This window comes from Oratosquilla oratoria, chromosome 18 (genome assembly GCF_046742065.1).
Source record: "Oratosquilla oratoria isolate Oo_2021 chromosome 18, ASM4674206v1, whole genome shotgun sequence".
Taxonomy (NCBI): domain Eukaryota; kingdom Metazoa; phylum Arthropoda; class Malacostraca; order Stomatopoda; family Squillidae; genus Oratosquilla; species Oratosquilla oratoria.
Genome location: NC_134794.1, coordinates 49,696,264 through 49,703,763, shown reverse-complemented (window position 1 = coordinate 49,703,763; position 7,500 = coordinate 49,696,264). Strand labels below are relative to the sequence as shown.

The window sequence follows — 7,500 nt, the reverse complement described above, 5'->3', positions numbered from 1 at the left end:
AAATTACCTAGGGACATCCAAAATAAATTTTTTAAATGAAATCAACAAAGGGCTTGTGAAAGTCTCCTATAATTAAAGTTACCCCTCTCAATTTTATTTTCTCTGTTGAACCTTGTTTTTGAAGAAAATGAATACGTGTAGGAATGGCTATGATACATCCAACCTATAATACTGTACAATGTACATCCACGTAAAATAAGTAACGGCTTTGGCCGCAGTTAAACGTCATACATACATACACACACACACACACACACACACACACACACACACACACACACACACACACACACACACATATATATATATATATATATATATATATATATATATATATAAAGGCAAGAATTTGTCTACTAATAGGGTGGTCGACGAATGGAATAAACTTATAACCATGTAAGCGCTGAAACTATCAGTTGTTTTAAGAAACGATTAGACAACTTTATGGATGGGAATGACAGGTGGTGATGGATACGGAGCTGCCTAGTGTAGGCCTTATGGTCTTTTGCAGTCTCCTTCATTATTATGTTCATATATATATATATATATATATATATATATGTATATATGTGTGTGTGTGTGTGTGTATTTACCTCTTGGATCACGTGTTGATCTCGTAATCGACAGCTATTTCCCTCCCGAAGTAAGCTCAGAGCTCAAATATGACCGATCTATGGGTAATGCTGTGACCTTACACGCACTCAAACACCCAACTCCCCGACCACGAGAGTTGGAGTAACGACTCGCAGCGCAGCGATACTGAAATTATTTCAGCCCTGGGTGGGATTTGAACCCGGACCGCCGTAGTGGCAGCCGGGAACCCATTGCGCCACAAAGTCGTGTGTGCCTGTTTGTGATTCACCATGGTCTTGGATCACGTGTTGGACTCGTGTTCGACAGTTACTATCCTTCCAGATGAGAGCTCAGAGTTCCTGTATGACCGATCTACACACACACACACACACACACTATGGGCGGGACTCGAACTCGGATCGTTATAATAGCGGTTGCGAATGCTACCACTTTGCCGTCGAGTCGCGCATATATGTGTGTGTGTGTATTCATCTTGCTCTTTGAATTCACGTGTTGGACTCGTGATTAACAGCTATTTTCCTCCCGGAAGAGCTCAGAGCTCGTATGACCGATCTATGGGTAATGCTGTGACCTTACACGCACACACACACACCCAACTCCCCGCCCACTCGAGTTAGAGTAACGACTCGAAGCGCAGCGATACTGAAATTATTTCAGCCCTGGGCAGGATTCGAACCCAGACTGCCGTAGTGACAGTCAGGGACTCTATCAACCGCGCCACCGAGTCGAATGTGTGTGTGTGTGTGTGTGTGTAAAATGTCAGAATATAAAATGCCCTTACCATTACGGGTCAGATCAAATGACCACACCGACCCCCCCCCCCGAAAGGCTAATAACTTTGCTTCATAAACAAATTCTAAGCTAATGTGAACAACTTTGTTTGAACACTACCTGATGAACCTTCGGTGTCCAGTTAGACGGCCCATCACAGGTCATTCTCTAGATTCGGTTTCAGACAAAGTCAAACTCTGAAAGCCGTGTCAGAGGCCACCACATCTAAGCCGAAGATTTGACTAACTCCATCAAATATTTCGCCAGTAATAATGTCTGTCAGGCAGGTATGAGTTGTGAGGAAGCTAATTTAGATATTCAACAAAACGGGGGCCTTGTCCTCAATGTAATGAAATCGTCTTGCAAAAAGCAGAACTACATATGTAAGGTATACCAATAATGTGGATGTCGATAGTATGACACCTGCTTGGGGATATTGGTACTAGTGAACAAAATCGTCTGGCTCTGTCCAAAACAACGTGGTAAATGTTATATATGAAAAGCTGTCGTTGAATTTCATTTTGGTATTTATTCAAGATGTCTCTAGGACGTTGAGAAACCCTGGAAACCATTTATTAAACAAATTGTACAAAAGTAATTTATATCATTTAGAAACTTTATGTTAGACATTACCAGTTTCTTAAATCCTGACAAATTATTAATTCTTAGAAAGAGTTTCTTGAAGACTATTTGCAGATGCCACTTCCATTGTGATTTCGACATACATTCCCTCTACATGGATGTATCGAGCACCCTTCTTGTTGATATTTGGACGTCAACAGATCTCAAGAAGAAGATTCTTTGTTACTTCAATTCATTGTAAGACGTTTAATAATTCTAAACAATAAACATAGTCTTGTCATGATTTACTTCTGGGGAAAACCTACAGGAAATTTTGTAGCAGCGGAAGTGCACAACGGTACCGTGATTCATGTTTACTGTAGCAATCGAATAGTAAAGAGGCGAGTTGCTGTGTTTACATAGTAAGTATTGCCACAGATGTATAATGTTGCTATATTCGTATATTGCAGCCTGAATCTTTATAATGATCCAATATTATTTGATATTATATTAATTATTTTTGAACAATAGAAACATATACATGATGGCATAAATCTATTTTGAAAAGTAGGTTGTGAAAATACTTGCTACTTTTTTGCTGCAAATTATTCTTTATTTCCGCTAGGCTGCTGTGCGACCATTGTTGTAGGTTCACCTTCGTCGTTCTACTGACCAGGCGTGATTTCTACAGCAACGCCAAAGTAATACTGCTTTTGTAAGGTAAGATGAATAATTTCATTTCTCTTTATGTTTATGTAAAACCATGAATTCCTGAAATCCAAATCAGCATCCGTGGAAACTTGAATGCAATGGAACGATTGGGGGATGTCAGTTGTAGGTGAGTGCGAGGATAAACCCCCTCCAGCAGCTGTCAAGAAAGTGTCATTGTCAGTAATGACGGTCAATATGCGAACGAATGTTAGTTAATGGACATTGTACGTATATATGTGTGTTTCTGGAGTGAATATATGGTGTATGAAAAGTCAGTTTTTGCGATATGTGGTAAGGTAACTAATGAAGAAGGTGGTCACAGCGAACCTGTCCGAGCCAAAGTCGGACAGGTAAAGTCACCTTGCCAAAGTCGGTACAGTAATTCGAAACTGCAAACTCCAAATAAAAAAAGTGTGTTCAGAAATTAATTTCATGGGATCTTTAGATTTTCTTTGTGGTTGACAGGAGTAAGGATAGTTTAATTGTTGACTATAACAAAGACCAAAGTTTGGGTTGGATTGAGTTTTGGGATTTTTATTTATTTTAGAGATTAGAATATTGTGAAGGATGTAGCATGCAAGTATGGGTCATTATGCTATCAAGCCTTGCAATTTTTTTTGAAATTGCAAAATCATACAGGTATGGATGTTTAACATTAAACTTGCATTGATGATTGTGACTGTCAAATAGTGCCTAACTGAACCTAATAAAATAATTGGCAAATCTCTAGAAATGCACGCTTTAGGAATATAATATATATCAATAGAAAAAGTAATATTTATTTTGTAAATTATAATACATCAAAGACTAATACTACTTTGACAAAGTAGTATTAGCTTTTAGTGATGGGAATCGATAAAAAATGCTGGGTATATATTTTTTTAGAAGTGCACACCTATGTGATATAGCATTATCAATTTTATAAATTATAATGCATCGGTGTAATAAATATTTTTCTTGGCAGAAATCAGAAACTGAAAATGTTGCTAAAAGCCATGCACGAGTGAACGAAGTTGCATCAACTCCTTTAGATGCCATCTTTGTTTTGATAGATTTGGAGGTTGAAGAAGACAGCGATGACCCTGATGACCCCTAGAATTATAGGTACCACATAACTAAAATTTTAAATGTAGGTTAGGTTAGAATAGACGAATTTATCATATTTTAATTTTTTCAACCTCCATATCAACCAGAACAAAGATGGATCTTGTGCAGTCAAAGCAGCTATGTTTGTTTGTGTATAACTTTAGCAATTTGTTCTGCCGTTGGTTTCTGCCAAGAATAACATATATTACATTGATGTATTGTAATTTACAAAGTTGTTTAATTTTCTGTTGCCATATTGCATAGGTGTGCACTTCTAAAAATTTACCAAATATTGTTAAAAGTGATGCTTTAACTATAACTTGGACATTGGCAAGTTTTGAGATGCCATGTTTGCTTTTTTGTTAAAGACTAACTAACAATAGTCCAATAAATTGGCATAGTCAAACTAACCTAACTTAACCACACCTCATATGGGGTATGCATTTATCATCCCTAGAGGTAATCAGACTATACTAGACCGATTTGTTAATTTGTTTTCAATAGCAAATGAAAACGTGGTGTCTTGGAACTTGCTGATGTCTGAGTTGTAGCTAGTGTATCACTTTTAGGAACTTTTTTGTTATTGATTTCTGCCACTAGATGTATTTTAATTGGCAAATTTTTTTATTGATATATTACTTAGGTGTGCAAAAAAGAATAAATTTATCAAATGCAAAAAAAAGAAAAGTGAAAACATGTTTGCATGATACTGAAATAAAACCCACTTTATACCATTGACATGCAGTGAAATATATGTTTAGCGACTTTCAGTTGTGTGGTGACCTTAGCATATCATGCTATTTTCAGCATACAACAGTGTTATGGTAGAAAATAGCCAGGTGGTATTTCGAGTTAGGATCAGGTTAGATAGGTCTTGCCTAATATTAGGTAGGAATTCACAAATTAAAAAATTATATTTGATAAACTGATCTAATATGACTGCTATGCAAAACAAGTGTTGTATATTTTTTCTGGCAAATTATTCACCAGAAACTGTCAAGTGGTGGTGGTATCTAAAGTTCAGGTTAAGAGTCTTAGTCAAACCTTGTTTTGACCCACACCAAGTTTAGGAAAAGCTAAAGGCTGATGGTCAGATACAATTAAAGATCCTGGTGCCTCAGATTGCCTGACAGACTATATACATTGTGAAGACCGCAAGTCGGTAACAATTTATGATATTGAAAATAGGGTAAAGAGAGAGTTTTACATGGTAATTGAACTCGTTATGGTTGTCATGATGTTAAGAGATCTATTGTTTCTACAAAATGTTTTCAATAAGAAAACTGAGGGAAGTAAATTTTAATATTAAATTGATAAAATTGATCTGTCACAACCAAAAGCATGCACCAATTTTTTTATATTAAACTAATGGAACCTATGATATGTATGTATGATGGAGAAGAGTTGATGACCTCTCCTGTGTGCTTTGTCTTCTTGAGGGATTGTAACTGGTGGTTCTGTTGAAATTGGCATGCTCATATTGTATCAGTCTTATATTATAGAATCTTGAAATATTATTATTTCTAATGATAAATTAATTCATAAGAATATATTACTTATGGAAAAAAGGAACGGGGTGAAATGGGAAAAAATGTACACAAGCATTATATTAATTTCATCTAGCTGAAATATGGTGTACATGGGAATGTTACTTGATACTCTACATGTATATTTATTACCTAATTGTATCATACGGAAAGGGGAGCTACGCTTGTTGTGTCCCATCTCTGTATCTTGCCATATCTAATTTGCTCTTAAATTCTTGTTTTGTTTTTGCAAACACTATTGTTTCATCTAGTATGTTCCATACATCCACCACTCTGGGGAAAGCCTTTTTTTTTCTATTCTCTTCTATAACTGTCCTTTTTAAGTTTGTCCTTTTGTGTTTCTCTTATCCCAATTTAGTAAGTCGTCTCTATCGAGGATTTCCACACCTCTCATAATTCTATAGATGGTCAATAAGTAGGCTCTTTTTCTTTGTTCCTTGTATTCATTTTAGTACTGGGTGACCATAGTGTTGCTGCACACTCCGAATCAGGCCTTATCAGCGTGACTAGTATTTTCTTTACCATTTCTTTATCCAAGTAAGTAAAAACCACTTTTATTGATCTTGGCAAGTTATAGGTTTTGCTGACAATTTTGTTTATATACTTGTTAGGGAACATATCTTTATGATGATCACCCCCCCCAGGTCTTTTTCAGATCCCACTTTCTTTACTTCCCTTTCACCAATATTATATTGTCCTTTTTTTTTTTACTTTTTCCAAATTCCATTATGATACATTTCTTAATGTTGAAGTCCACTTCCCACTTCTGACTCCATTCCCAGACTTTGTGTGTGTGTCTGTCTGGCTGGCTGGCTGGCTGGCTGGCTGCCTATGGGATAGCACAAAAATCTGTATCTGTGCACATGCATACAAATACATAAGAAAACAGTAGAATGCTTCTCAGGTTTGTGCTGCCAATTTGATAAAGATGGTCATGTAAACATGCTTTTTGAGTAAATCAACACTGTTCGTATTGAAACTTTGTAGTCAAATGTTCATAACTAGGACAGCATTTTATCATAGCTAAGATTGAAAGAAATAGCTTATGGGGTAAGAAATAATTTGCAATAGTTAGAGATGAAAAATATAAAGGTGTAAATGTGTATATGATGGAAGAAACATCAGCCTAGCTCCAGGATATTTTCCAAATGTTAACTGAAAATAGGTAAGGAAAATGGATTGCATGATGTGTAATTGACTAAAGTTTTTTCTGCTGAAAACAGTCTTTAGGGATCCTTCTATTAATCTTTGAGAAAGAAAGGATCGCCTAGTCTTGTCTTATTAGTGTAAGATTTTGTCACTAGCTCATAGTAATACAAAAGCAGCAGCTGTGGTTTGTGGGTAAGAGTTCTTGGACCCAAAGATTCTCATGGTCATCACAGATGACTACCACTTCCAGGAACCTGTTCTTAAATAAATTCAAAGTACATGCCAGAAAAATTCTTAAATCTGTAAAGGTAAGAAATTAATAGGGCTTCTGGAAGAAGACCCCAATCCTTTTAGGATGTGTGGTATACCTAAAATTCAGAAACCTATCACTCCCATGTGACCCATAACTTCAGGGGTTGGCAGTGCACCCCACAGACTGGTGAAATGTCTGGCCAAACTAATATCACAGGCAATGGGTCAATCAGTAATGCTCACTTAAAAAATTCCAACTATATAGATTTCATGGGAAAAAGTTAGTAAGATTTGGTAAGGCCTTCTTTACAAATGATTCCGCTGGCAGTGTGTTGGAAGCAATAAAGAAAGTAATAAAATGTATGAATGATGATGACCTACCCGTAAGAAAGCAAGAACTATGTGTTTATTTTTCATGGTGAGGAATATGATCAACATCAGAGGTCTAGCTATGGGTGGTCCTTTAAGTGCAGTTATGGCTTCTCTATACATGGAGTTAATAGAAAAAAACTTTATCAGTATTAATGGTAGGGGATTGCACTGATTCAGATATGTAGATGATGTCCTCTCTATCATCCCAGAAAACACTAATTCAAGTAATAAAGTGAGAATGCTTAATGCGGTCAATAGCAATATTCTGTTCTATGTATATGAGGAACAAAACATACAATTGCCCTTCCTTGAATCATTGATACAAGTAAGAAAAAATTACATTCTCATTATACAGAAAGAAAACAAAGATGATTAAGTACATCACCTCTCCATACCTGATGATAGGACAAAGAGTGGTGTAGTGATAGGCTTTTTTCTCAGGACACAATGGATCTGT

At 36.2% G+C, this 7,500-nt stretch overlaps 1 protein-coding gene across 2 annotated transcripts in view; it reads left to right on the top strand.

Annotated features, from left to right (window-relative positions):
- The first annotated feature begins 2,551 nt into the window (after positions 1-2,551).
- LOC143035213 (PTB domain-containing engulfment adapter protein 1-like) overlaps positions 2,552-7,500 on the top strand; it is a 216,588-nt gene continuing 211,639 nt past the window's right edge. Inside the window, exon 1 of one of the 2 annotated variants that reach the window (XM_076201944.1) lies at positions 2,552-2,646. The gene's annotated coding sequence lies outside the window, so the exon portion shown is untranslated. The remainder of the gene's footprint in view (positions 2,647-7,500) is intronic. The other variant, XM_076201943.1, reaches the window with a different exon arrangement.